Below are 27,887 nucleotides of genomic sequence, written 5' to 3'. Positions count from 1 at the left end.
TTAATCAGATGACACAGTGATGATTAGAATAATAGCTGTTGGCCGATGGGCAACTCTGGGTCTGAAAAGTGAAGCCAATGCTGAAGTGCCTTAAACTTGCATCCTTTCTAACAGCCAGCAGGGGGCGACTCCTCTGGTTGCAAAAAGAAGTCGGATTGTATAGCTTTGCCGTTGCTTGGTTGTGCTGGATAGATAGCACCTGGGTCTCTTTAAGGATGCCCAGGCGTTATCTATCTGTGTTTCTAGCTGCGTAAGGCATCTGTTTATCCAATCACCATTGATGCTGCACACACAATAAGCACTGATGACGTTGCTGAAAATGGTCTGATTGAAATACTTTCACATTTTTCATTTTTTTTTCTGGATGTGAGCTGTGGGCAACCTCCGGGGTCTGAAAAGTGAAGCCAATGCAGAAGTGCCTTAAACTTGCATTCTTTCTAACAGCCAGCAGGGGGCGACTCCTCTGGTTGCAAAAAGAAGTCTGATTGTATAGAAGTCTATGAGAAAATGAGCCTACTTCTCTCTTGATTTATTACCTCAGTAAACATTGTAAACATGAGTTTATGGTCTCAATCACTAGTTTCAAGTCTTCTTCAATACAGCATGATGTTCATTTAGTAAATTATGGTCCCATTTAGAGTCAAATAGACCATAAAGCAGGGTATGCTTTAGGGCGTGGCTACCTTGTGATTGACAGGTTGCTACCATGGCGTTGTCCGGTCTGGGAGTTGGAACTTTAACCCTTTCACAGTGTCTTTTCAGTTCATGAAAGATTCATTTTAACCTTTTGGTCGCCTAAAATTGTCTTTTTTAGCGTTCGGTTGTACTTAGCTCCACCCTCTCGTGTCAATTCTGGTTGCAAAAAAACAAGATGGCAAACTCGAGGATTCAAAACTGCAGTCCATAAACCAACGGGTGACATCACGCTGACTACGTCCACTTCTTATATACAGTCTATGCTTTTGGCTAATAAACTGCTGCTTGCCACACATAAAAGTTGTACAGCCAAAACGATTTCCCCGTCAACAATAGTAAATACATAAAAAGGCCAAAGTCCAACATAGGAGGTGTAAATAATACAGCACCTTTACCTTGAATACGGATTAAAGCTTTGCAAGATAGATGCAGCTTGATGCTATATTAGGTTTGTAGTTAGTAATAAAATACACCATAACTTGTACAGTATACTTTTTAAAAGGTGTGACAGGATCCCAGTGGTTAAAGCAGCCAGTGTAGTTTCACAGTGAAACTGTGGACAGGCATTTATATTTGCTTTTTACTCTCGACTACGGGGGGACAATTCCTAACTCCTGTTTTCAGCCGAGTTCATTTTTCATTTTCAGCAACACAGAGGCATCAGAGGTAGCAAATCAGAGGTGACAAAGACTTATGCAGAGGTCTTTAATATATCAAAATCAAAGACATCCCTGGTGTTTTTCTTTTCCACACTTGCAGGCAGACATAGAAATGAGACACACACAGGTCTTGAATACCAAATCGTTCTCCGTACTTTTCATAAATGGCCTTGAAAATCCTGAGGACGGATTGACAATTTCTGGTGGGTTTTCTTTCCCCCCCCACATCTACTGCTGACAAATAATGACACTAGCCATTACATAATCTCACTTTGTGCAGTGTGTTCAGTCGTACCTAGCAGCTCCTTTGCGATTATGGGCACTCAGAAAAGAGCAAAGGAGAGGAGGCATCGATTATGTCCATCAATATAGATATTTTCACCATATTTTCTCATGTGAAAAGTTGTATCTAGTATTATATATATATTTGGAGTGATAAATGTTTATTTTTAACTAAAGTATGGTGTGTTTTTTCATATTTAATTAGGTACAGAAGTGTGGTTTGAAATCTTTATGTGAGTAGAGTATGTCTCTTTTCATGGCTAAATACGTTCTCTTGTGAAATAACCAAACTGATATCACTTTGGCGGAAAATCTTCTGTTCATGTAGGACCTCGTTGCTCATAATAAGAAGCTGGCCTTTAAGACTTGGGAGAAAAAAAAAAAAAGACGTTAGCATTTTGAGTATCAATTCTGGGGATATTTGAGACTCAGCCATGCACAAAGTGACATATGCTTCACGTAAAGAGACTTTTAAGTAAAACATTAAAAAACAGTTAACTGATATAGTTTTGGCCACACGCAATTTAGTCCCAACAAGTCACAGTTGGACCAATTTCATGCTCCTGTGATCGAACAAAGTACTTAAATGGTTTAACATCTGCGGAAAAAAAGGTCCAGTGATATGTCCAACATCAGAAATCCAAAAGCAATCCTGTATCTTCAGCCACACACATTTACTCTAATGTGAGGTGCAGTAGGGAAAAGGGCATGGCTCAGAAGAACAGTAACGCCGCGTGCAAACAAATTAACTGTCATGTATTATGTTAGTTAATTATCCAAAGGGCTCAAGCAGCACACAGTACAATCAGCCTGTCTCCGTCCCACAATGCTCCTGGTCGTGTAGTGGCCAGGAGAGTCCTGCTAGAAAGGTCATCTTGCCTCAGCCTCTGTGGGGGCCTGAAATGGAAATGTCCCCATGTTGATGTGACAATTAATCTGACCGCTGTTAACAAGGTATGCACATCTGATGCATCTGTTGAGTGGGACCTTTCTCATTCCTCCGCTTCCGCCCTTTCTTCTTTTCCAGTTGCGATGGAGCCGTTACACTGTTTACCTCCCTTTTCAAAAGCCAATTATTTTGTTCATCAGAATGTAACGATGTGAGCTATTTTTTTTTTTCCCTAGCTCCTTGTCACGGACCGAGCACAATTAATTCAATGCAGAGGCGAAACATTTTCCTCGAGACTCCTCTTTCTCTAAACTTAATTGGAAGCGTAAATGCTTTGTAAGATGGCACTGCGGCGCGCTGTCAGTAAAAGTTTAGCGTGTGTCAGTGTGCGCGTCTACATGTCTGTCTGGCCCTGCTATTTGACTGTCTGTGCGTGCCTGAACCTTTGACCTGTCAATTCAGACTTTTGTTTACCTCTTTTGACAAGACATCAAAATGAGTATTACGTGGATGGTGGGAAAACACAGTGTGAGTGAATACAGAACGGCTGTAATTGGGTCTTATTTCGCAGCCAGACAACACAGACGAGAGCGCCTTGGTTTGCATGAGAATTACGACAACTGTTGACTCTCATTTTGATGAGAACGGCTTTGACTATTCAACTCCAGTATAGCAACTGAGCAAACAAGACAAACAACCAAATGCAGTCCACAGGGGCAAAGGTACAAAACATCTGGGCCTCTCAAAAGGAATATTAATCTGTGTTTGGGATGTTTGTGTCCTCTCCAGCATCTCAACAACCATCATTTAACTCCAGAAGTGAAGCCCTGACAATTCATTAAAAGTAACAAATAAATAAATGGAGACATTTTTCAACCTTGGTTTTATTCGTTAGTGTTGATGATCTAGTGGATCATTTAAATACAAAGCTATAATCAGCTGTTGACTAAGTGGTTTTCTTGACTAAACCTATATGAGTGGTTTTGTTGCCTAAACCTAACTGTGGCTGTTACTGTAGTTTTGGTGCGTGGCATAAAAATGACGTGCGAAAAGCCTAAAAGTCGTTCTCATGACACGCAGAATGTCCTTGTAATGACGAGCTATTTATAACACACCTTCCCATGAGTTGGATTTCCTCTGCGACAACACTTTGTTTGGAAAACTCCAGTCTTGTTTTAGGGTCCAGCACAGTCTACGGAAAATAGCTCTAATGAATGAATGAATGAGTGACCTTATAGTGTTCCTTCAAAATAAATTTCCGTTTTCACAGGAAGTTAGGTTCAGGCAACACAACCACTTAGTTTAGGGTAAGGAAACGGTCGTGGTTGACGTTAACTTCACTGACTAACGACTCACGTGACTACCGGGACTGACGATACCGACTAGCCAAACATTTACTTTTAGTTTCACACAAGCCACAAACATCAGTCTCCTGGTTGAAGTCTTGTGTTTGTTTGACCGATCCACCATCCTCCCCCACTCCCTGAATGCAGCCCGGTTCATCACATGCTGTCAGTAAAGGGTATCTCTGTATGTTGTTTCCAATGCCGAGGGGCGCTGCCCAATCAGTGGTACTTGACCTTGACCGAGTTGGGAGTGAGAACGGGATGCTTTTTCCTGTAGTGTTTTTACTTGATGGTTGTTTTATCTTGTCTTATCCTGCTGTTTTAATTCAATTTCATTTCATTTTATTTTCCTTGTTTTTAGTGTTTCATCATAAATGTTATAATAATAATAATAATTTCACACTAGCCACTTCCATTGTATAGATTATAGAGACAGATTTGAGAAACGTGAAAGAGCAATGGACTTCCACCTATTTATCCTGCTCAGAATCACAATGAACCATTTTAAAAAAAGGGGCAAAATCAATGCCTTCTATTATTCCACACATTCTTCTTCATTGTTAAAACCTGGCGCCTACATTATCCACAATGCAACTTGGGTGTGTTATGCCAGTAGCAGTTAATGTAGCCTCAAGCCACTATAGCCTCGAGCAGAGTTGGTGAGCGGGCTACTGAAGTCTGGAAAAGTCGCTGCTTTTAACTCCACACCCCCAGATGTTTTTCATTTTAAAACTTGTACTCAGCCTCAAGTGAAGTTATCAGATTTTGCGCGGCTCCCTCTGGAGCCACAAACAGCTTCTTACAACTTTTAATACATATGCAGTCGTACTCCCCAAGACCTGTGAACAGACCTTTGATGTGTAAAATTGGTGGAGTTGTCCTTTAAGGAGAAAAACTGAAATAGATAAGAAGGAGAAAACTCATGACATGTTTTGACAATATGTTTTAGCCATTACATATATGTCTACTATTAAACTAAGAATTCCCTCCCACAAATATCAGGCCAAAGTATCCTTAAGTACGCAAAGTCAAAGTCATTTAGACATAGTAGGTATATTAAACTTATTACGATGAAAACAGACGTGTGACCTTCTGAATGTCAGGTTCAGTGTAACATAAAAAAGATCTTGCACTTGCGTAGTATAATACAGATCTTGAACTGAAACTACATCCCCCTGAGATTTTTATTAATCAGCATGGTATAATATTACCACTGCCAAGTTCCACATAAAAGGCTTTACTCTATTTACCTGACTTGAGGAAAAGATTATGGATTAATGAGAGCTTGTGTTTCATATCTCCGAATGCTGATACATCTATCTCAGTTTGTGACTTTGATGACGCTGTCTTTCTGACTTCAGTTTGTACATCAGAAAGATGATTCAAACTCTGTGCTGGTTCTAACATCTACTTTATTACTACATAGATCCAATTTCAACATTTAAATAAAGCTTTAATGTACAGAAACATACTGTAGAGCTGCAGCGCAACCACAGTGTATCTTGTTATAATAGGAGCATCCTCTTGTTATAATGAGATGCTTTTTTCACAAGATTGTACATATTAGATCTCACAATCCACAGCTGAAGGTTAGACAGGAGGAACAAAGATAGTGTACATGATGTTCAGCGAAGAATAATGCAGCTCTCATATTTCACTTTGCTTCTCTCTCTGATCGAGTACACAAAGTCCTTTGTAGTATCCGCATACTAATGACAATCCCAATAACTACTATACTGCTCAGGGAGACAACAATCCCATTGTGTGTGTTAGATCTGATAGGGAGGAACAAGTCGACTAGTTCAATAGCGAAGGAATTGCATTGGCATACCACTTCTTCATAATAAAAGCCTCCCCGTGTTTCGCCAGCTGAACGCTTTTAATGTGAAGCAGTCGCAGTAGGAAATGTTGGGTTTGCATTAGCAGTAATTTCATGCAGCTCTGACACGGTGTAAAGAGGTTGAATAGTAGCTAGCGAGGCGTGAGATGAATTAAAAAACAGTAAAACGCTGGATTACATGCTTCCTGTGAATCCCCTCTGTATGTGAAGGTAATTTGAATCCTGTTCGAGAATGGCGGGCTCCGCCAGTAACAATGAAAACTAGGTAATATAAATATATTGAATGACTATTAAATAGTATTGAAAACTTTGAGTGGTTTGACTTTCATTTGATTTCATGGAAAGTTTTAAAGGTGCAGTGTGTCGGATGTGGCGGCATCTAGCAGTGAGGTTGCAGATTGCAACCAACAGAAACTTCACTCATGTGCCAAGCATCTAGGAGAACTACGGTAGCCGACGCAAAAACGCGACTGCCCCTATCTGGAGCCAGTGTTTGGTTTGTCTGTTCTGTTTTTTAGAAAGAAATGAAAATCCAACAAGCTAGATCTTTCCCCATGCTTTCAGTCTTTATACTAAACTAAGCTAACTGTCCCTTGGCAATTAGATATACTCTATATGAGAGTAGTGTAGGGCCCTTTGCAAAAATGCGAAAAATGCGCTATCTACAGCCAATGTTTGGTTTGTCCGTTCTGGGCTACTGTAGAAACATGGTGGCTGGCTCCGTTGTATATATAAACGGCTCATTCTAAGTTAACAAAAACACAAAAATTCTTATTTTTAGGTGATTATACACTAAAGAAAATGTACTTATTAATATTATATGTCATGTCTGCCAATAGATCCCCCTAAATGCAACACACTGGCCCTTTATGATAAATCAAGAACTAGCCATTTGTCTCTAGTAAATCTTCTCCAGTATCACTTCAAACCTTAACTGTTAGTCTTAGATGGAACCAGAAGCTGATGGTTTTTAGTTTTTTAGACCTCTCAGAGTCAAACATGAGGATTTTCTGCAGGGTGACTGCCGTCCGTGTCAGTAAGCCTTGCCTTATGTCCCAACAGGCTGCTGTGGGTCAGTCAGCTCGGACAGAGTGCATCCATTGACAGGGACAAAGGGAAGAATGAAAATGAAGGTACCACACACACACACATAAGAGATCCGTTCAATTGAGCCTGATACCTACAATGCATTGGTTGACATTTTTCTAACTGACCCAGCCCACACAAGCACATCTCCAACCTTTAAAATATGCATGAAGGTGAAAAAAAAAAGCCTTCCCTGCAATGATTTTACTAGACCCGTATATTCACTGCTGATATTAGCAAACACAGGCAATGCAAAAAAAAAAAAAAAGGCTTTCAAGTATATTTTCATTTTGAATTATTTGATATAATCCTTCCACCTCAAGCTTTAGATTTGTAAATGTAACCCATTTATTGTAATGAGCATTAAATCCCCTTACAGTTATGTGTGCAGTGCACACTCCATTTATTTTTGATTAAAATATCCTGCACGATTTCTGCAGACTCCTTGACAAAATGGTAATTAAAGAATACAAATCCTCTCATTGCTTTAATAAAGGAAATTAATTCAGTCCGCAGTTTAATTTTGTATTGTCACAGGATGCTGTGGACTACGGCCACACATTGAAGTGGCCTTTCAATCCTATAACTGTACATTAGTTCATCTAATTTAACACAAAATGTCATGCAAAAAGCAGAAAAAGAGGGATGTAATGTATTCTTCTTTAAATGGTTATATCCATTCACAGATTAATAATAATAATGTATTACTGAGAGGGGTCCTTCATATAACTTTGCAATGAAAATCAATGTTTTTTTCTGCGTTGCTGCATGTTGCGCTTGATTCCAGCTGATAAATAATGTACTAACAAATATAGATTAATGCACCTCGAGAGGCAACCCTTTGGATATGTGGAAAGGCCCAAAGGCCCACATGTTTTGAGCTTTTGCCTCTGATTGGCTCTTTATGGCCAAAGGCAACAAGAAGGTCTTTGCACGGTGCTATACTAATGGGGATACTCATACTAGGCGATGAATTATGATTATGTTTAGCTTTGCACCTTATTTAATTTTTAAAACGACCAATGGCAAGTACACAGAGATTCATGTTAGTACGAGCAAAATGTGTGTTTTCGTTTGGCCGTGCCGGGGCTGCTGATGAACACAGAGAGCCCCAACATGTCAAAAGGTTGATATGATTGATATTTCTTATTTCAGATATTCATAAAGGGCATTCCTTTAACCTTGCCGGTCTCTTTCTGATGCACCGGCATGGCTGATAAAAAGCACAGACCTGAACCGTTGAGTGCGTATTGCTGCGAACCTGACAGCATCTCCCGTGTTCATGATCACATGTGTATAAATCATGTCGGGTGTTGACGTAAATTTCTTTATTTAGCTATACGTCTTCCACAGCATGCGTTAAAAAGTCACGCAGCATTAAACTGGGAGAAAGGTTGATTTCAAGCCAAATGACTGTTTGTCAATAACGATGTCATGCATTAGTCATAGTTTATTATAGAGTGTGGAATTGGATTACAAGGAATTATCCTGGTTGTGGTTTAATTGCATTTTCTTTGTCACCTCTGCTCTGCCCATGTGTTGGCGCCCATCTCTATCTATTTTCTATCCAACTCTTAAGTTAGACCTCTGCAGCTTTCTGAATCACCTCAATGACAGCGAGTTAGGTCATGGACGCCCCCCAGGCATGGACAATTATGGACTGACATGTCCTGCACGGCAACCCGCTGACCGTCAGGTTTAGTTTATAGGCACAGAGGCCAACGTGCTATGACTCTGCTGACATATAACCCTAAATGAGATTAAAAAGCAGCGCCGTACAGTATGTTGCCAAAGTGACTTAACGTGCTCTGATGGCTAAATGAAAGAGGTAAACACGCTCGGTGATAAGGTGCGAGACGTTGCTTCAAGGAAAGTTTTGATCGCTGTTCTTGGACACCCGATGTATTCTTTAGAGTCTGTGAAGCATTGTACATTGTGCCTCCCAAAGGCTTGGATGTGATCTGGAAAGTAAATTAAATTAGACAGTGCTTAAGGTGGAAACAGTGCACCAACCGCCGTTATGATGAATGAATGGTGACAGTTGTCTCCAGCGCTGTGTGTTACATGAACTCGTTCTGAATTCTGTCTGACAACTGCAGTCAGACGCTAATGCATCAATAACACATTATTACTTCCCTGTCTGGCACAATCAGCAATAACCTACATTTTTCAGGTATATTTATCAAACAAACGATAGAGAGAGAGAGAGAGTTATTTTTTTGCAGGCATCATGTAGGTTCTATTAATCCAAAATGCCATTAAAAACCTAGCACGAGAGTCTCCTCTTTGGGTTCTGGGCCATAAATAAATATATAATTGTATCTTTCTATGTTTGATGCCTGAAGAGGTTTTTTGGCACATTGAGTAAGGATAAAAGAAACAGACAATTTCAGCACCATGGACAGAGCTGGGCAACATTAATGTTGCTATTTTGTTCTAAGTAATGCAGCACATTCTTCCAGTTTCAGCACCATGGACAGGGCTAATACTGTTGTTTGTGCTAAATGTGCTAAGTTCTCTTATTTCAGCACCATGGACAAGGCTGGGTGATTTTAAACCAGAGTGATAGCGGTGGGCATTTGTCCTAAATGTACTACCTCAGTTTCAAGGCTGGGTGATGTTAAGACTACGATTCTATTGTTTATTTGTTGTAAATCATGCAACAACCGCTATGTTTAAGCACCAGGGACAGGGCTGGATGAAATTAACAGTATGTCAATGTCTGAATGTCTAATAAAACTTATGGTATACCCTATATAGCGGACGAAAACGTATGCAACGTAAAACGTAGTGTACAATCAGTGGTCACGGACCATGAAACAGCTAGCTATGTATTGTACAGACAGAAAAAAAAAGCTACATTTAATCAATTGCTTGATGAGACGAATGACCTGACTAGCATCTAAATAGAATTCCCTATGCAGTGGATAGTGGCCGACTGTTGTTGCCTACTGAGTTTATTTGTGCTAAATTTGTGCCAACATCATGATTACGTCACGGTGTTAGCTGGAGGCAAAACAAAGGAAAGAATGGAGGCAAACGTGAATCACACATCGTTACACATCAAAAATGTCATCTCGCTGTGTTGTTGAGTGCAAGAAAGTGAAATTTTTAAATGACAAACTGTGATTCGAGGTAGGGATTCTAATTTTGAAACATTTTCTTAACCGATAACCGACCCTTGATAACCGATTATTAACCGTTAACCGACAAGATTTGTGCCTCGCATGCAGCGGTGTATCAGCTGCAGGAGCACAACAGATATTCGTTGACGGGAGTCCCTAGTTCACCCGTTTGGGAGCGTTAACTTAGCAGCTACGATGCTGCGTATAGTGTCGCGGACATGCAGCCACTTTCCCAGTAAAAGTCTCCACCGCACTTTTAGTTTAGTTTAGCAGGTTGTCAGCTGTGTGTCTGTCCAGCGTAACGATACTTTGTCTGCCCGGCATAACTTTAGCAAGTGTCCAACAAACAGTGTGTGTATTTGTGCTACGTTCGCAGTTCTGGCATAGCCGTAGGCTTCTTGCTCGCCGCCGCACAAGTAGTCTGCGTAACTTTCGGTGAATAAATGCTACGAAACTACAACTCCGCTCCGCTCTGCTCAAGCGAGCCAGAGACCGGAGCCAACTTCCTGTATCCTTCAACTCCGGCTCCTAATTTAGCTTTGCCGTCTACTAACCATAATAAGTCGTGTCACGGATGCTGCACTGCAGCAGTGAACTCAACGCTCTCGCAGAAGGCTAAATTATTAGCATCTTGTCAGCAACCATAGTGCTGCTACACATGTGGCACACGGGAGAAGTTTCACTTGGTTGCAATCTGCAACCTCACCAAATCCTACACACTGTACCTTTAAATTTTTTTCCAGCCATCAAGGGAAGATAGTGTCCATAAACAGCCAATTTTAAAAATCAATCATTTTTAATATGCATCCTGACTTTTTGAGTCTAATCAATTAGAATTAGTAAGTAGTATGTGATTGGGACACATCTATTGATACTATAGTTTGTGGACAGGGATCATTGGTATTGGTCATTGGTCTGATTGTGTTTGCTTGTACTCAGTGCATTAGATTCAATTTCAGCACCATGGACAGGGATCATTGGTATTGGTCATTGGTGTGATACTTGTGTTTGCTTGTGCATTAGATTGTGTTTCAGCAGCATGGACAGGGCTGCAGGCTGATCATGATTCTGGTGCTTGTTTTGTCATATTAGCACAAATATCAGTCACATGCACGGTGCTGGCATGATAGTATATGGCTATTATAGGGTTGTGTGTTTGTCCTGAATGCTGCATGCGTTGACCAGCCTCACTATAATAACCCACAGCGCCCGTCCCCTTCATTCCTCATCATAAGAGAGCAGAAACATGCGGTGCATACAGTAGCAGCAGCAGCAGCAGCAGCAGCAGTATAGCAGCAGCAGCATCCTCTCTCTGCTTCCTCTTCTGCTTCCAGTGAACGGAATGAACGCGTGTCCGGATCCCTCCGTGCATGCTGGCTCTGACACCCTCAGCGAGCTCTGCATCTTTAAAAGCGCAAAAGAAAAACACACACAAGCAGCCTCAGTCATAACTGTGTGGATGATAAGGACTACCTCTTTTTGACTTTTTGGAGAGAGCCCAGGCGTTAGGAGAGCATTGAGCATCAGCTGTTCAACACTGCTCTCTCATTGCTGGAAGTCGAGGCTGAATGAGTCACATGACACAACTGGAGGCAGAGATCTAGAGAAAAGGCACAGCATTGTGGCTTTGCACCGCCATACTGTATTTTGAGCCATATCACATTTTTATTGCAACATTTTACTCCCGCTCGGTGAGTACATTTCCAATGGCTTTTTTGTAAGCATTTTTTGTCTTTTTAATTGCCCCCTTTTTTTTATTTTTCCTCCTTTTGCTGGTGTTTGAAATTTGAGCATTGACATGGTGGTTTGGAGCGTTTTTCACATCCAGGCTTCAAGTTTTTAGCATGCAGTTTATTCTAAGGAGGGTGAATCGGTGTCGGTCTTTGAGAGAGAAGCCTTTACTTGCTTGCAGTTTTGTTTCGATGGGGTCGAAACCAAGCAGCTTTTGTCAGTATTGAGATTTTTGAAAAATTTGGTGGTTTTGAAACATTTTTATTTTTTTTGTTTCTGTCGACTTTTGCTGTTTGCTAGATGCTTTGGTTTGCATTTTGCAGTGTTGTTTGTTGCCTTGGAGTTTTGTGATTTTGAAGTGATCTTTGCTTTCACTTTGTTCCCTCTTTTCTTTATGAGAAGGAGTCTCTTTTTAAAAACACCTTTTAACGTGATACTTTTCTTGCAGCTGAGCTCTCAGGTTTGTTGTTTTTTTGTGTCTTTTTTTTTCTCTCGATTTCATTATACTTTTGGCTGGTGGCAGTGTCAAGTATTTTTGGATGTTTTGGACTAGATGATGCTGGGTGGACGAGGGGAGTTTTGATTCTTGGGGGAGTTTCAATGCGTTTTTGTTTTCTGTTTCAACGAGGATGAACAGACATTTTCCCTTCTGCAGGTATAATATGAGTATGGACTCTGTATTTACAAATAAAGAACAAAGGTGACAGAAATATGCACCTGTGGCTGACGTGTTATTTCGTTATAAGGCTGGCCAGATTGCTCATTACATGCGATTATCTTTATCAATGTTATCTGAAGGTTACCTGATCGGATCGATCTGTGCGTATAATGATTCTTTAAAAACAAAAAAATCAACAATTGAAGATCGAGGATGGGAGATCACACGCAGGTCGTTTGATCACAATGTGCTCTTTGTTTTGAGTTCAACAATCTTCACGCCGTCGCAGCTGAGGAGTAAAATGTAAGTAGCATGCAGGTCCCTCAGGAAGGATGCACTGTAATGATCATAAAGTATCTAAACTACATCCATATGTGCACTTAAAGGGGCAGAAATCATCATTTCCTTTGCTGCAGCAGGCTTTAACCTGCAGCAGGCTAATAATTATAACCACCTATATACTGTATGTCTAAGTATAATGCTACATTTAAGTGCCCTCCTTAATGCTGGACAAACTCAAATCTGCTTTTGTAGGCCTGGATTCATGAAATACTTCTTGGATTTTGTCAAATCAGATTTTGCAGTGAAGTGAATAGAGCCAGTGACAGGACTAAAAGAGGATTTAGGGTGAATTAATCCTCCAAGAGGCAGGTTTAACTTCAGATTATTGGTGTGCTGCAAACATGAGTAAACAGTTGTCATGTAGTCTTAAGAAAAAGTGGATTGCATTCTGTGTTTTGTAGGCCATGCAGGGACACCTTACAGGGTAGATTCCAGGGACCTCCTCATAATCATAACAATTAATAGTAATCAATAATTAAGCTTACTACCACTTGTACTTTTAGCCATTGGAACTATTTGTATTGTCATTTTTTTTAACCCTGTAAAGCCCAAATATAGAAACAAATAGATTGTTGTTGTAGGAGGCCTCTGATGCAGAAATTAAAGAGTTTTTGAATTATTTGTGTACATTTTTAGGAAAATGTTTTAATATTGCAACGTTGGCCCGATAGGTGATAGCAGAATTTCTGTATTTGTACTCACATTGTCTGGAAAAATATGTGGAAAAACTAAAGTTTAATTTGCAGGACTGATGCCCATTTAGCCCCATAACAGTATATATTATCATGAATATAATCCCACAACAGTCATATTTTATGAATAGTCATTTATTATTAAAAAAAAGACAGGATAAATTGACCAGGATACAATTTGCAATAACGTTCATTGTTTTAAAGCTGAAGCATGCTGAAAGTCAGTATTAAACTGGTCATTTTAAATGTCATTAGGACTTTGGCATTAACATGATTCAAATTAAAATGTCTTTCTGTTTATCGCTATGAAACAGGTCTGGAGTATCTAAATGTTCATCTTTGCTTTACAGAGGAAAAGATCTCTCTTTGAGACTGTATTGCTCCTTATTCAAATAACTGGCAGAAAGCTCTGAGCAAATCATAACAGAAGTTTCATAACAGTGTTGCAAAACACATCATAGTAAATAAACATATTACTTCAGACGATTTTGATTGGAATATCTGCAGTAGAGTGAGTGAAGCGACTGATTCATGGCAGATTGACATAATGTGTCACAACTAGGGCTGTGTATTGGCAAGAATCTGGCGATACGATACGCATCATGATACAGAGGTTACTATTCAATATATTTCGATACCGTAAGCAAGGCGATATATTGCAATATGTTTTAATGTTTTATGTTTTAAACTGTCATAGTATAAAGAACACACCAACATATGCATAAAATCTGAGTAAAAAAAGGTTACTCTTTTCATGCAATCAGGATAGTGGGGTCTGCATTTGCATTTACCACAGAGGATGCATATATTTGTAAATGAAAAGCAGCATTGACTGAGTTAACCTTTGCATGTAAACTATTAATTAAAAATCAATACAGTGTTTTTGAGAATCGACACAGTATCACAAAACATAATATTGCGATACTCGCTATTTTCTATATTTTCTTACACCCCTAGTCACAATCATATCAGATATATATTGGCCCAGAGCTAACGTTGGTGGGAGTAATAGACACAATATGCTTGTTTTATTGGTACAAATGGCCCCCATCTGTAGATCTGCACTTTTTAATGATACAGCACAATTTTACAATTCATAGGAAATTATTTCGGAGTGCCACGGACCCCTTGGGGACCCCGGACCCCGGACCCCACTTTGAGAACCACTGTTGTAGGCTACAATACTACTGTGTGTATTTTCTGGGAGTAGTTTGTGCTACTTTAACATTACTGTCTAAGTTTAGTCTTTGAGGAGTCCTCACTGCTCCACAAACCTTAGCTGACTTTTTTCTGGACTATTCCACGACTAATTTAAATATCTGTTATTATAAGTGCTGGCTTCAGTATTGGCTTTAAGAGAGGATTTCACTTTATGCATGACATCCCATGAATCCGCTTCATTTTGACCCATATGTGTTCACTTTAACAGAACACAGGTCTCTTCAGGGCAATATTGTAGGTCTATAAAATATATTGAGAGGACCATTAAGTCTCTGTATAGACCATTAAGCCCCCGGTGTCATTAAACAAGCTGACGTGCAGAATCAGTACAGTTTAATGTGGTGAAATGATAAATATTGGACGCAGAACTAGGTGGGTAAACTTTTAATAAGGCAAAGTGATTAAAGCAATTAAGTGAATACAGTTTTATCATGTATTTTAAAGCTGTTATCATGTATTGATCCTCCTGTCTCCTGTATAACCTATGCAGCTCATAAAGCGGATGTAGATAAAGAGCCACATGGAGACTTTAATGGTTTTTAAGTTGTGGGACAATTTAGAAACAGTATGTATAGACAGTGATTTGGTTGTATCAGTCATTAAACAGGCTCAAGGTGTGAATTCATCAGCGTTAGTCATTGAGAGGAGGGATGTGACAAATCAATCCAGTGGTTTGATTCTGCTGCAGTGATTCAATGAATTTATTTTACCAACGATTAGATTTGATTAAATCTGATTAATCAAAAAAGCTACTAAACTGATTCAGTCGTGAATAATTCAACACATTTGAGTTTTACACTTTAATTTTCAAGGCCTTCATTTTTAGCCTCAAACCACAGCGTCTCATTTTGCTATTTTCATCAACTTCTTCAACACTCTTTCCTCCTTTATCTCAGCAGAAAGAAGCACAAACATCTGCTTAATTCAATCAAATCGTGGCTTACTTATAATACTTGTTTTGTTATTACGTAAATACAACACAGTCTCATGGCAGTTTGTGAAGTAGTCACAGAATTGAATCTATTTGATACGTGTACATAGACTTGGTTTTTACCTTTTATTTTGTGACGCTCAGCATGACTTTCAACAATGTATTTTTAGTGCAACGAAATTTCCTACGAATGTCCAGCAACACGTGACGTACATGTCAATTTCCGTTCCAGTCTTTTCAAAATGAAACTAATCTGTTAGGTTTAGAAATAAATCGACTTGTTTCGGTTTAGGCAACAAAATGACTACGTTAGGTTTAGGGAAAGGTCGCGGTTGAATAACACCAGCAGTGGGGTAACTACATGCCAGGATCAGACTACAGGATATTTTTGACGGTTACGATGGTCACTATGTCAGATTAGACAATTGAGAGTCATATATTCTTGTCATGACTTGGCCGCGACACATGACAGACAACGCGTCGGTCCGCTGTTCCGACAATACACACCCTCCCGGCACCGCCGTCTTAATATACGGGCTTACCAGGGCTCAAGCCCTCGGGCCCGACCATGTAAAGGGGCCCGCGAGGCTCCAGGGGAAACAATGAAATTATAACTCACAGGGTGAAGCGTGTCGGGCTATTTTCGGGCTGATATGGTGTAGACTGAACCGGGCATACATATGGAAGTTACTTGACAAAAACTACTTAGTAAGATTTAGGTAAAGATCGCAGTTTGGGTTAAAATAGCACTGGAAGTCGTGTAACTTAAGTACAGAAGTTATGTGACAAAAACTACTTAGTTAGGTTTAGGAATAGATCGTCTTGGTTAGGGTTAGGCAACAAACTACTTAGTTAGGTTTAGGAATAGATCATAGTTTGGGTTAAAATAACTCTGGAAGTGTCGTAACTTAAGTACGGAAGTTACGTGACAAATAAATCAACTCTGAATTTTGGCTTCACACGGGACACGAACAGCGGTCTCCTGGGTGAAAGTCCTGTGTTTTTTGACACATCAGTCCACTCCGACCTTCCTCCCTACATGGCGGTGGCTCTGCTCTGTACTTCCTGGTTCAGTATTAAGTGGATTACATACAAATCGATTTCATGCTGTCAAAAAAAAGAGAAATTTGTGTCTATGTACACGAATCAATACATTCAATTTCGTGACTATTTTATGAACTGCAGTGCGACTGGGCTGATAAATAGAAACATTTTATTTTAATCGATTCATACATTTCAAAGCTGGAATCGTTGCATCGCCACACATGGACATGTCTTCACGCTCCTGGTTGAGAGGTGTTTCTGCCACTCCGCCACAGTCTGAGCTCCTGGACATCTCTCCTGCTAAGCATTATGATAGCTTCTATTACGTCCTGCGGTGTTGTGTCTCCCCTCCAGGCAGGTTTCCTGTTATCTAGGCCAAGCCAGACCTGCACAGGAGACTTCCAGAGAAATATGATAGCGCATGAATGGATATACCTCCGCCACCATGAATAAAACATCATGCCAGAGCAAATTATATACACTAAGCATGTCCTTAACTATGGGAATGTCTGCATGTTTGTTGGTCTGAAACAACAGTTTAGGTTTCAGCACGACAGAGTGGGACAAATGGAAACATAATTGATATGCCGTGTATTGCATATTTCATACACATGTTGTTTAATTATGATGGGATGTTTGAGTCAGTAGCACATGGTGGTATGAACACTGTAACCCACATAGATTAATGAGCCCAGATGCATCTTCTGTTATATTTTTAACCAGCTTCGCCTCAGCTACATACACTGCACACGTTACAATCAACATGTCAACTATTACGACTGAAGAATACGCAGAACAGAACCCAACTTTAAGATGTATTTTACAGATAATCTGTAAGATGTTGGAAGGGAGTGTGAAATGAGTTATATAAGAAGCAGCAGTGGAGCTTTAGGGGTTTATTGACCTTCCTTGTTCCATATATGCACAAAGGTAGTTTAAAGTTTCATTGTAAATGCCCTTTTGTAACCTAACATCTATCGAATGTCTGGTAGCTGCAAAGTCAATCTAAAATTTACGTTCTTTTTTCAATTTTTTCTGACTTAACAGTGAACCCACGAATTTCCTTAATCAATTGCTCATATATTAGTCATAACTAAGAGAGCAGGTTTGGTTTCAGAAGAGGGGGAAGAGGTTCTTCAACTAAAAACAAAAGATAAAGTAAAGAAAGAAACCAAAAACAGGAACTTTTATATATTTATATCAATCTAGAATATAATTTTGATGACTGTTTATCACGCTTCCCATAATAATGTTATAACAAAAGTAAATAAATCAACACATATGCAAATTGCTGCAGCATTAATACGCTATATCTACTTAAAATCATGTTTAGCTTCTACTACGTTACTTGCGCTCGAAGGATGCATGAGCAGGGCGTGTGCTTCATGGAACCTTTTGCTTTTTATTTTGGTGTCCATGTTTACAGGTTAGAGCAGCCACACAGCCTGCGGCTCGGCGTCACTTCTAGAGATTTAAGGTCTCGCCTATTTTTTTCGCGAACTGTGCGCGGTTCACTGCAAAGATAGACCGTGAAAATTACCTTCTGACTGTATATTGACATCATACCAACAACATTGCTACAGTTTCATATCTGTAGAATATTTCACAGACATGGAAAAAAGTTAAAATGTATTTTTAACTCAACACTTCCTGTTTCCATTTCAAAATAAAAGCCCTGTAGCGTCTTTTATAAAGGGGGGTAGAGGGGAAAGGCTAAAATGATGTATGGTTCTGCACTGACCAGGTAGGGCCTTGCAGAAAAGGTTTGGGATCCACTGTGATACCACAAGGCTTTTATTCTGAAATATTTGCAGACAGTGTTGTGGAAAATGCAGTGACTTACACGGCTCCATAAATTAATAAAGTGCGGGGTTTTAATTGTGGATTATTACTATTATTTACAAATGAGCACAGGCTTCTCAACCTTTTTCTGCTTAAAATAAATATAAATGGCATTTATAATGAAATGAAATGTCCATTATGAAAGGCAAACGGCTGACAGTAGCAGCGCAGCAGGAGAAACGCTGCAGGCGTGGACACCACACGCGTGACAGACGCAGGTAACCGTCACATGCTGCTCATGCATCCAGTGTGACCCGGGTGTTAGGACCACTGAGAGAAGATTATTAATTATATATAAAAACATAGATTAAATTATTCTGTTTGCTGTTTTGTAAAAATATTCAGAAGAGGTGGACAAAAGACAAAAGAGAGACAAATTCTGGGGCAAAAAACAAAATGAACAAATGAGTCGTTGATGCTCCTGAAGCTTCATTTCTCAAATTAACACATCAACATTTTTATCAACTGCAGAGCTTCTTTCATGCAGATTTTGGCAGCTGGACACACTTACCCATATCTGCATGACCCAGAGTATCAAACTAAAAACTGGCATGTACATCATGTTTCACTCTCTCTTCCTGCTCCCCCCTCTAACAGATAAACAGCTTACCTCTGGCAGGACTCATTCTCCTCAAACACGCGTTAAGCACTTTACTGTCCTTTTCTGAGCTGTTAATTTGATAAGTGAGGGGATCTTACTCTTCATATTGGGGGTAATTAAACCCATATCTGAAGAATAGGGTCAGGCTCAATGACTTCCCAGTGTCTGTTATGGGAACCATTTGAGTTATAGTGCATCGCTTAAATGAGTCGTTGGCACCGACATGCTGAGACCTGATTGGACTTTTAGAAGTCAACCGGAAAGTTTTATTTCGTTAACAGTTAGTCCTAGTAGTGCGTCATTCTCTGTAACTTGATAAGATGCGAAAGAAGACATTCAGGGAAGTTAGAAAGCATTTATGACTAACTATTTTAACCTTTGATTACAATTTAGAAAGGAGTGAGAGTTGGTGTGTTTGTGCATGTGTTTGTGTAAAAGTCACTGCAGTTTAAACGCAGTTTAAAAGTGGCCAATTAAGCAGCAATTACTTCCATTTCCCCTTATCAAGAGCTCACAGAGGAATTACTTTTTCTAATTTTAGAAGGCATTAGGCTTCCTGCAGTCTGATAAGGAGTGTAACCTTAACTCACCAAGATAAATGGATCACTTTACAGTGACACTAAAAGAAGTGGAGTTAATGCTGTTTTACTACTTTGTCAGCTCCGTGTGCAGATATCGATCCGGCCAACCTGATAGCTTCCAGGCTACGTCTGTTTCAGGTCCACTTCTCATATTCAATACCTTTTCTAATCACATTGTTAGTCAAAATTACATTCAGCAGCACAGCATCACATGGGATCAAAACATCCAGAATTAGTTTTCAGATTACATATAGATTCAGCGTCGCTGCCTGATACACATGTGGATTGTTTTTCCTCTTCGACAAGAATAAATCAAAATTCACATCATGACATTTTCTGCAGCAGCATCCCCTCCTGTTATTAAACCATCATTTTAGAAAAATGGTGAGTCTCCCTGTTTGTACACAAGTTTGTTTCATCACACTTAACTTTTTGGCATATTAATGCGTGTTTTTCACATCCGTCAGTGGAGAATCGTCATTAAAGTTTAACCCTCAGGCAGGAGGATGACCGCACTAAAGATGACTCGCCCATTTTCTGCTTGCGTCTGTCTGCTCTGAAAATAACGGAACGTCTCAGCTCGGGTATATATATAGAAATATGGAAATGTGGCTGAAATGTTTGGGCGACAATGTTGCTCCATAAAACATTATGAATATAATACATACATAAACTCGCACATATATAAATACAAATCATCAGATGAGGAACAGGACAACGAAACAGAGGCAAATCCATCTTCAAATGCAGATTGAATAGTACGATGTTTCTTTGTTTTCTGACTTGTGTGTGCATTTTGTTTTAATCCCAGTCATAAGAAAACATCATCATAGTTGCCTGATGTCTGGTAGCATCAGATTAGTTCATGAAAATGCAATTAAATCTCCAGGAAATAGCCAGAAATTGCAATATGTTCTTCAATGCTCCTAATAATTTCTCCCCACCAGGGTAAAAACATGTCTTAACCTTTTTTTGAAACATAAAAAGGCACCAAACACAGAACATAGCAGAGCAATTAATAGTAAAAGAGCACAAAGGGCACCATAAAATGCTAAAAGCAGCAGTTAAAAGACAATTAACACTAAAGATAAAACATAAAACAACATGGAGCAGGTCATACAGGTCAATTGTAGAGTTTAAAATTGTGATTGCACTTAGAATAAAAGGCTTAAAAAAACATTCTTGGTTGCCAAAGGCAACCTGAGGCCCACTTAATTAATTTAACATCAAGATGCAAAAGCGAGCAGCACTTGCAGCTCAGAGATGACCCAGGCATGAATAGAATAAGTGTAGAAACATTGTGCATAGGGAACATTTAATTAGGGAAATCATTGTTTGCTACTAGATAAGTAGGAGAACATCGTGTGACTCATTTATTGGTAAGATATCAGGACACGGTGGCCTCAGTGAGGAGACAAAGGTCAAGACAAACAGACGATCCATACTTCAGACACATGTCTAATGTGTCTAAGTGGCTGCGTGGCGTTCGCTGAGTCCTGCAGAGAAAAGTAAACAAACAAACATGAAATAAAAAAGGAGGCAGAGGAGAGGCGTGAGGCCTTCTTCCAGAGCAGGTGGCGGGGGCCTCCAGATGCTGCAGAGGAGCAGCGAAGCAGATAATGTCCTGCCTAGATTACCTCAGGGACCCCGATTACAGTGGAGCGTCCTCATCTGGGTCAGCTCCAGGCTGGTTCTGCAGGGATCAGCTGTTCGTCCTGCTAGCCTCAGCTGTCTCTCACCTGCTGGTGACCAGTTGTGGAGGCATTGACACGCTGAAATCCACAGTCTCAACAGACATTATATACGCTGCTATGGCCCAGCCATATTTGCAAGCTTATTGACTGTATGGATATCGTTTTGATTACATCTGAGACACTTTTTATAAGCATGGAAGGTTTGCTGAGCGGGCATACTGGGCCCACTTACCCCTTGGACACCTGTCCCCTGGGCCAGGGCCTCTATTTGAAGTGATCGTTGATATTTCTTGTTGTAAAGTCAATCAAAAGAGATGCAAAACGACTGCCAAGAGACACAAACTAACTACAAAGTGATGCAAAACAACTGCAAAGATACGCAAAATGTCCACAAAGAGCCACAAAATGACTACAAAGAGACACAAACTGACTAAAGAGATGACAAACAACCAGAAAGAGACACAAACTGAATACAAAAAGGCTAAAAACAACTTCAAAGAGATGCAAAAAACAATGCAGAGACGCAAAGCAACTACAAAAAAACACAAATAACCACTGACACAAGATGACATAATGACTACAAGAAAAAGACTAAACTAAAACTGACTACAGAGACGCAAAACAACTACAAAGTGATGCAAATTAATTATAAAAGAGACACAAAACAACCATAAAGAGACACAAAACAACTACAAAGAGACACAAAACAACCACAAAAAGATGCAAAACAACCATAAAGAGACACAAAACAACCATAAAAAGATGCAAAACAACCATAAAGAGACACAAAACAATCAAAGAGATGCAAAATGAACACATAGAGACACAAACTGACCACAAAGAGACACAAAACAACCATAAAGAGATGCAAAACAACCAGAATGAGACACAAAATTACCACAAAGAGATGCAATGCAACTACAAAGAGACACAAACTGAATGCAAAGGAACACTAAATGGCCATAAAGAGAGACAAAACAACCAAAAACCCTGCAAGAAAGAGACACGAAAATCCACAAAAGCACAAAGCCATGCTGTTTGTACTGCATTTTTCTCTTAATCATTCTGGCTGCATCGTTTGTAGTTTTTGTCTCTTTCTGTCTGGGTGTCTTGCTCCTATGTAGGACGGGTGGGAGGGCTTTTACATGTCTGTGCCCAGAGGCCCATTGCTCATTATCCGTCAATGTTCATAAGGCAGTTTGAGGCAGGAGTCAGAGGTTTAAAAACTTTGAAGTTTATATCCATAAATAGAGTCACATCATGTCTACACACAATTTAATGTTCAGCAGCCTGGACAGTCTGTGGTCACTTTATACAAAACGCTGCCAAAGGGCTGAGAAAAGTAAAATATGTAATGTTGATTTGCTGTGTCTGGACACAGAGTGCTCACTTGTTACTACTGATGTTAAGGAAACAGTTTGGATTTCAATTCCTTAACTTACAGAGTTTAAACTGAGAGGTTGAGATGATTCTCTTTAATGCTGCATAATGTTTTTAAGGTGATTTAAGCTGACAAGTCAGGTGTTTTTATACTAAACTAAAAGGACATTAGAGTGGTTTCAGAAAGTATTCAGACCCCCTCCCCTTTGCACACTTTAGTGTCTTATATATTTAATTTAAAATGCATTAAATATACTTTTTTGCTAATCAATTCTACACACAATATTCAATAATGGTTGGTATTCAAGATATGCTACTTCTCCACCATTCATTTGCGGCCGTCTAGCAGTGGAATATGCCTCCAGCTGAGTTTAAAACTTGCACAGACTTTCATTCATTTTCCCCCATGGTGCAAAACAAATTATATTGAGCAACCAGTCATGTCGACTTTAATTTTAATCGTGATTCAAGTTTTTAATAGTAATTTTATAGTTGTACTGGATGAATGTGCTGGTATTCATATGTTGATGTGTGCTTCTAGATCTGTCTGCTTAATTGTTCGTGCAAATCAATGTTTTTAGTGTCTGGTGATTGTTCTGTGTGTAGCCCAACCGGATCTCATGGTAGTGAGTATTTTAACGATATTTTTTGTATCATGAAAATGCATTTTAAGCTTTTCACGTCATTTCACGCCACAGGGTCATGGTTATGTTTAGGCAACAAAACCACTAATTTCGGTTTAGGAAAAACATCATAGTTGGGCTTAACATAAGTACGTAAACTAAGTAAAATACGTAGTAAACAACATCATATAAGTATGGAAAAAATATCACAAACGTCCCTAACGAAACTTCAAAATAACTCAACAACACTTTGGGACACGAACACCGGTCTCCTGGTTTTAAGTCCTGTGTTTGTTGGACCCATCCACCTCCCCTCCCCTTCCACCCATCATCTTCCTCACTTTTCATTCTACGTCACTATCTCTGATCGTTGCATATTCACACGTGTACGTTTACATTGCAGTTAATACAGACTACATGGCGTGAAATGACACGCCAAAAGCAAGAACGGCGTTGTTATTACACGCGGAATGACTTACAAATCACCGTGTCATTCACACGCCATTTGGCGAGACCGGTCTGAGCCTTCAGTACCTGCCCAGGGACTCCAGATGGAAATGAGATAATAGCTAAATCTGGCACAAACCATCTTTTCTCATTTTGAGATTAATGTTTTTTTTTCATGGTCCTTGTTTATAAAAACTCACAATAATAATGATAATGACAAAACACAGTTTTAGAAATAAAAAAATAAAAAAAAGGATCTAAAATGTACATAAGTGTACAAACTCTTTGCTTTGGCACTCCCAAGTGAGCTCAGGTGCATCCTGTTTGTATTAACTTCATCAGTGTAAAGCAGTATATAAATATTAATGCATAGATGATACGTAGATGCAGCATTAAATCTACATTATACACAAGATGTAGCGAGAAAAAAAACTCTCAATTGTGCAAAAAGAGCTTCAGATTCATGCAAATAAAATACCTTTTTTATTCTCAGTAACAGAGAGACGGTCTACAGTATATGAAGAAATATCCAGAGTGGATATTTCAAGCAGATGTACCCAGAAACAGAGAAAAAAGAGAAAGATATTTCAACACAGAGGCATCTTGACTCACATACTCCCGAGGATCATGACCTCAATTTTCAGTGTCTGCCACTAGGAAAGCACAGGTGCACTCAAGGAGAGACGGCTAGCTAGCTCGCTAGCTATTGAGTTTGTGTACCCCCGAGGGCAAAAACATGTCCACCGAGCAAACCTTTTATGTTTCTCTCAACAAACGGTTCACTCAGGGGTAGCGAGGGACCGTCGGTGATGGCGAGAATGTATTCCGCTCCACATTCAAACTTTGATTGAGCCTGACAGGGAATCCTTAACTGACTACAGCATATGGACGGATTTGGGGCTTTCTTTAGTTATATAAATCTTGTTCTGCCTTTGTAGAGCTGCTTTGTTCTGCACAACTTTTACTAACTCGGAGAAAGTAAAGCTTTATTACACTCTTGGTTTATCAGTATGGGACACAGAGTGAACCCAACCCTTATGTGGTAATCCCAATTGTGTGTTTTGTGTGCACGTCCCTGCAATTATGCAACCCGCTCGCCGGATTGGGATTAAGAATGGCAAATGTCTGTCTGATTACACTCTAAAGGGCTGCAGAGGCCCTCTGATCTAAATCTGAGTTTAAAAACAAAACAAAACATCTGTCTCGCTAAAACGCAGCGCTACACACTAGTGTGTTTATGTGTAAAAATAGAACTCCCATCATTTAATTCCCCACTTAGCCTCAAAAAGCAATCTTCTCCTGCAACATTAATAGCCTGTTGACATCTTGCAGTGAGCCACAGTCAATCAGGTGGAGTGTGTAAATAAGGCTTCATTCTTCATATTGATTTTTCCTCCAGGTTTTGACATCAGAGGAAATCATGGAGCTCATTGCCGTGTGTTCTCGCAGATACCGGCGGCTATTACAGCCTTTACTTCTGTTTCCATCCACTCTCTCTAATAAACATCATGAGCCTGCACTCAGCACAGTGCAGAGACGTGGTTTGGATTTTTGCCTCGTTCATTGGGAGGTGGGGGAAAAAAACGTCCATTTATTACACAGCACCTGCATCACTCAACTAGCCTGGTCCGGCATCATTAGAGGATATCGATTTTACTTACTTATGAATTCCCATGCCTCTTAATAGTAATGTGTTTCTATGTGTTTAATCATTTTGGTGCCCAGTTCGTGTTCACGGTTCATTGCAGTTTCCAGAAATGAGAATAAAATGAGAAGCACGTTTACAAAACCTCAAGAGTTGTCAGTTTGTGTCACATGCCCCATAAACTGGTGGTTCCCGACCTTTTTGCCTTTGTGACCTCTTTTCCTATTAGTCATCTCACAAGATTTTTCTTGTGACTACTTTGGCCGGTCTCAACCCCCAGGTTTGGAACCACTGCCATAAACACAGACAAAATCGTTTCCCAGCAAAACCCACTAGTGGAACCTGGGTGCCCCATTCAGCCCCATGTGTTCCCCATATTAGTTTGGCTAAAATCATAGACTGTATATATAGATGGATGACGCGTCTCCACTTCCTCCCACTGTACAAAAGTGAAGCCAAAATATTGAGTGATCGGGGACTTGGAGCCGCAGCCTCGAGGTCCTGCCCACACACCTGCCCAAGCCAATCACGAGCAGAGCATGGCTGCAGCTTGGTAGCGTGAAGAACCTAGCTGCTACGTTAGCACCACGGTAACCATTACATCTCTATAACTACATTTATCAAACTGACACATGTTCTATTACACAGACTCTTGACAGTTATGAAAAGTTAAAGTAACATCTCTTCTGTCGTACAATTTCCGAGCATTCGGCTCTGCGACTGCTTCAGTCAGAGCAGCTGTCAATCATGACATCTCACCCCTTTGTATAGCATCAAATAACTAATTAAAACCAAACTTATCAGAAAAATTAACACTTGAAGATACATCAGCATGATAAGAACTATAAAATGACATAAAACAATTTTTGGAAAAAATGTATTTGACTTTGACTTTTTAGTTTGGTTCATGTCTCATCCACTAACATGGAGGAGGTGGGCTTTATGAGCTATACTGCAGCCAGCCACCAGGGGGCGATCAGGATGTTTTGGCTTCACTTTTCGGGATCCGTCATGTTGTCCATCTTTAAATACGGTCTATGGCTAAAATTGATTAAATGCTAATTTCTTTAAGAATATGATAACATGTATAAAAACCACATTATGAATTAAAACTACATTTTTCACACATGACAGGGCCTCAAGATCGGGGCTTTTGGGGACCCTGTCTCCTAGAAATTACGTTTGTATACTACTAATTTGTTTTGCCAAGTAGGTTTTGGGGGAAACGTAATTACTGCCTCGATTAAGTTTAAGGGAAATGGTTGAGGTGGATGGAGGGCATAATAAGGGCCGGACTCTGATACTGAAGAGTAGGCTTTGCATCTAGTCTGAACATTTCCCTGATGATGACATTTTTTGATGCATTAATTAACAACATTTTCTCATATGTTAATAGAAATGTTTCTTTCAAACAGATTGTTGTTGTATACAGTATATAGTTGTATATAAATGTACTGTAATTTTCAGGGAACAAGGATGGTTAAATTAAATATGTAGCCAGAGCCAGGAGCTGGTTTGCTCAGTTTAGCACATGAACAGCTAGTCCGGCTCTCTCCAAAGCTCACTGATTAACATGTAATATCTAATTATTTCATCCGTACAAAACCCAAAATATAAAATCAACATTTTTAGTTTTATGGCGGTTATTTGAAAGGCCTTTTTCTTGGCAGGTGCAGTGACTTTATGCTAAGCTAAGCTAACCGGTTGCTGGATACAGCCTTATATTTAACGGACTAGATATAAGAGTGATATCAATCTTCTTTCCTGTGAAACTACTGAAACTGCACCGCATTTAGAGTACTTTTTTGTCCCAAATCTTTGACAAGACAAGAGTCCAGATTTGAGACCAGATAACTAAAATAGAAGAAAGATTTGTTGTCTATATTATTTTAATACTTCAGAGCCGCGGGGAACCAACTGCTAGGAAAATCCATTTCTGTCAGCTTCTGACAAGTCAGTGGATGACAGTGAATATATTTGTCAGGGGGAGATGTAAAGTCGTTGCGAGCCACAGGAGCTCGACAACTCCGTGATGCAGTTAACGCCGCAGTTTGTGTATGCAACCTTCGTACGACATGAATGAACTAGGACATCTGCTTGAGTCTCTTCTTATTTCACCATCCTCTAAAAGACACCTGTCAGTGACATCATCGGGGAGTACAAACATAATTAAGTAATCAAGCCGACACATTACATATGTAAATGACATTAATTGCAGACATGGGTTTGAAATATTCATTCAAATTAGTCACATCATTTAGGCAGGGATCTCTTCCCAGCGAGTGTAATCATTGAACTAATTAGGTCAGTCAATGCAAGTTGAAACAATTTGAAAAGCAATTCCAGTTTCCAATTAATTCTTGACTAAGAGAATGAAAGTGATATAGGATGCAAATGTGTGAAGTAAGAAAATACAACACACCACCGTGAGCAGACGGACGGAAACACGCCGAAACACTGAGGAGAAATTTCACCTTTGAGCTTGAACCTCAGCGGTTATTATTTTTCAAGATGAATGGGTCAGGATGTGTG

The 27,887-nt window shown here is 39.7% G+C and overlaps 1 protein-coding gene across 3 annotated transcripts in view; it reads left to right on the top strand.

The window, feature by feature from the left end:
* The first annotated feature begins 11,188 nt into the window (after nucleotides 1–11,188).
* LOC119480730 (RNA-binding Raly-like protein) overlaps nucleotides 11,189–27,887 on the top strand; it is a 114,880-nt gene continuing 98,181 nt past the window's right edge. Inside the window, exon 1 of one of the 3 annotated variants that reach the window (XM_037757262.1) lies at nucleotides 11,189–11,614. The gene's annotated coding sequence lies outside the window, so the exon portion shown is untranslated. Of the gene's footprint in view, nucleotides 12,310–27,887 lie in introns of all 3 variants that reach the window. The other 2 variants (XM_037757261.1, XM_037757263.1) reach the window with 2 other exon arrangements.

The sequence above is a fragment of the Sebastes umbrosus genome, chromosome 21, assembly GCF_015220745.1.
Source record: "Sebastes umbrosus isolate fSebUmb1 chromosome 21, fSebUmb1.pri, whole genome shotgun sequence".
Classification (NCBI taxonomy): domain Eukaryota; kingdom Metazoa; phylum Chordata; class Actinopteri; order Perciformes; family Sebastidae; genus Sebastes; species Sebastes umbrosus.
This window is presented reverse-complemented; position numbering and strand designations above follow the sequence as displayed.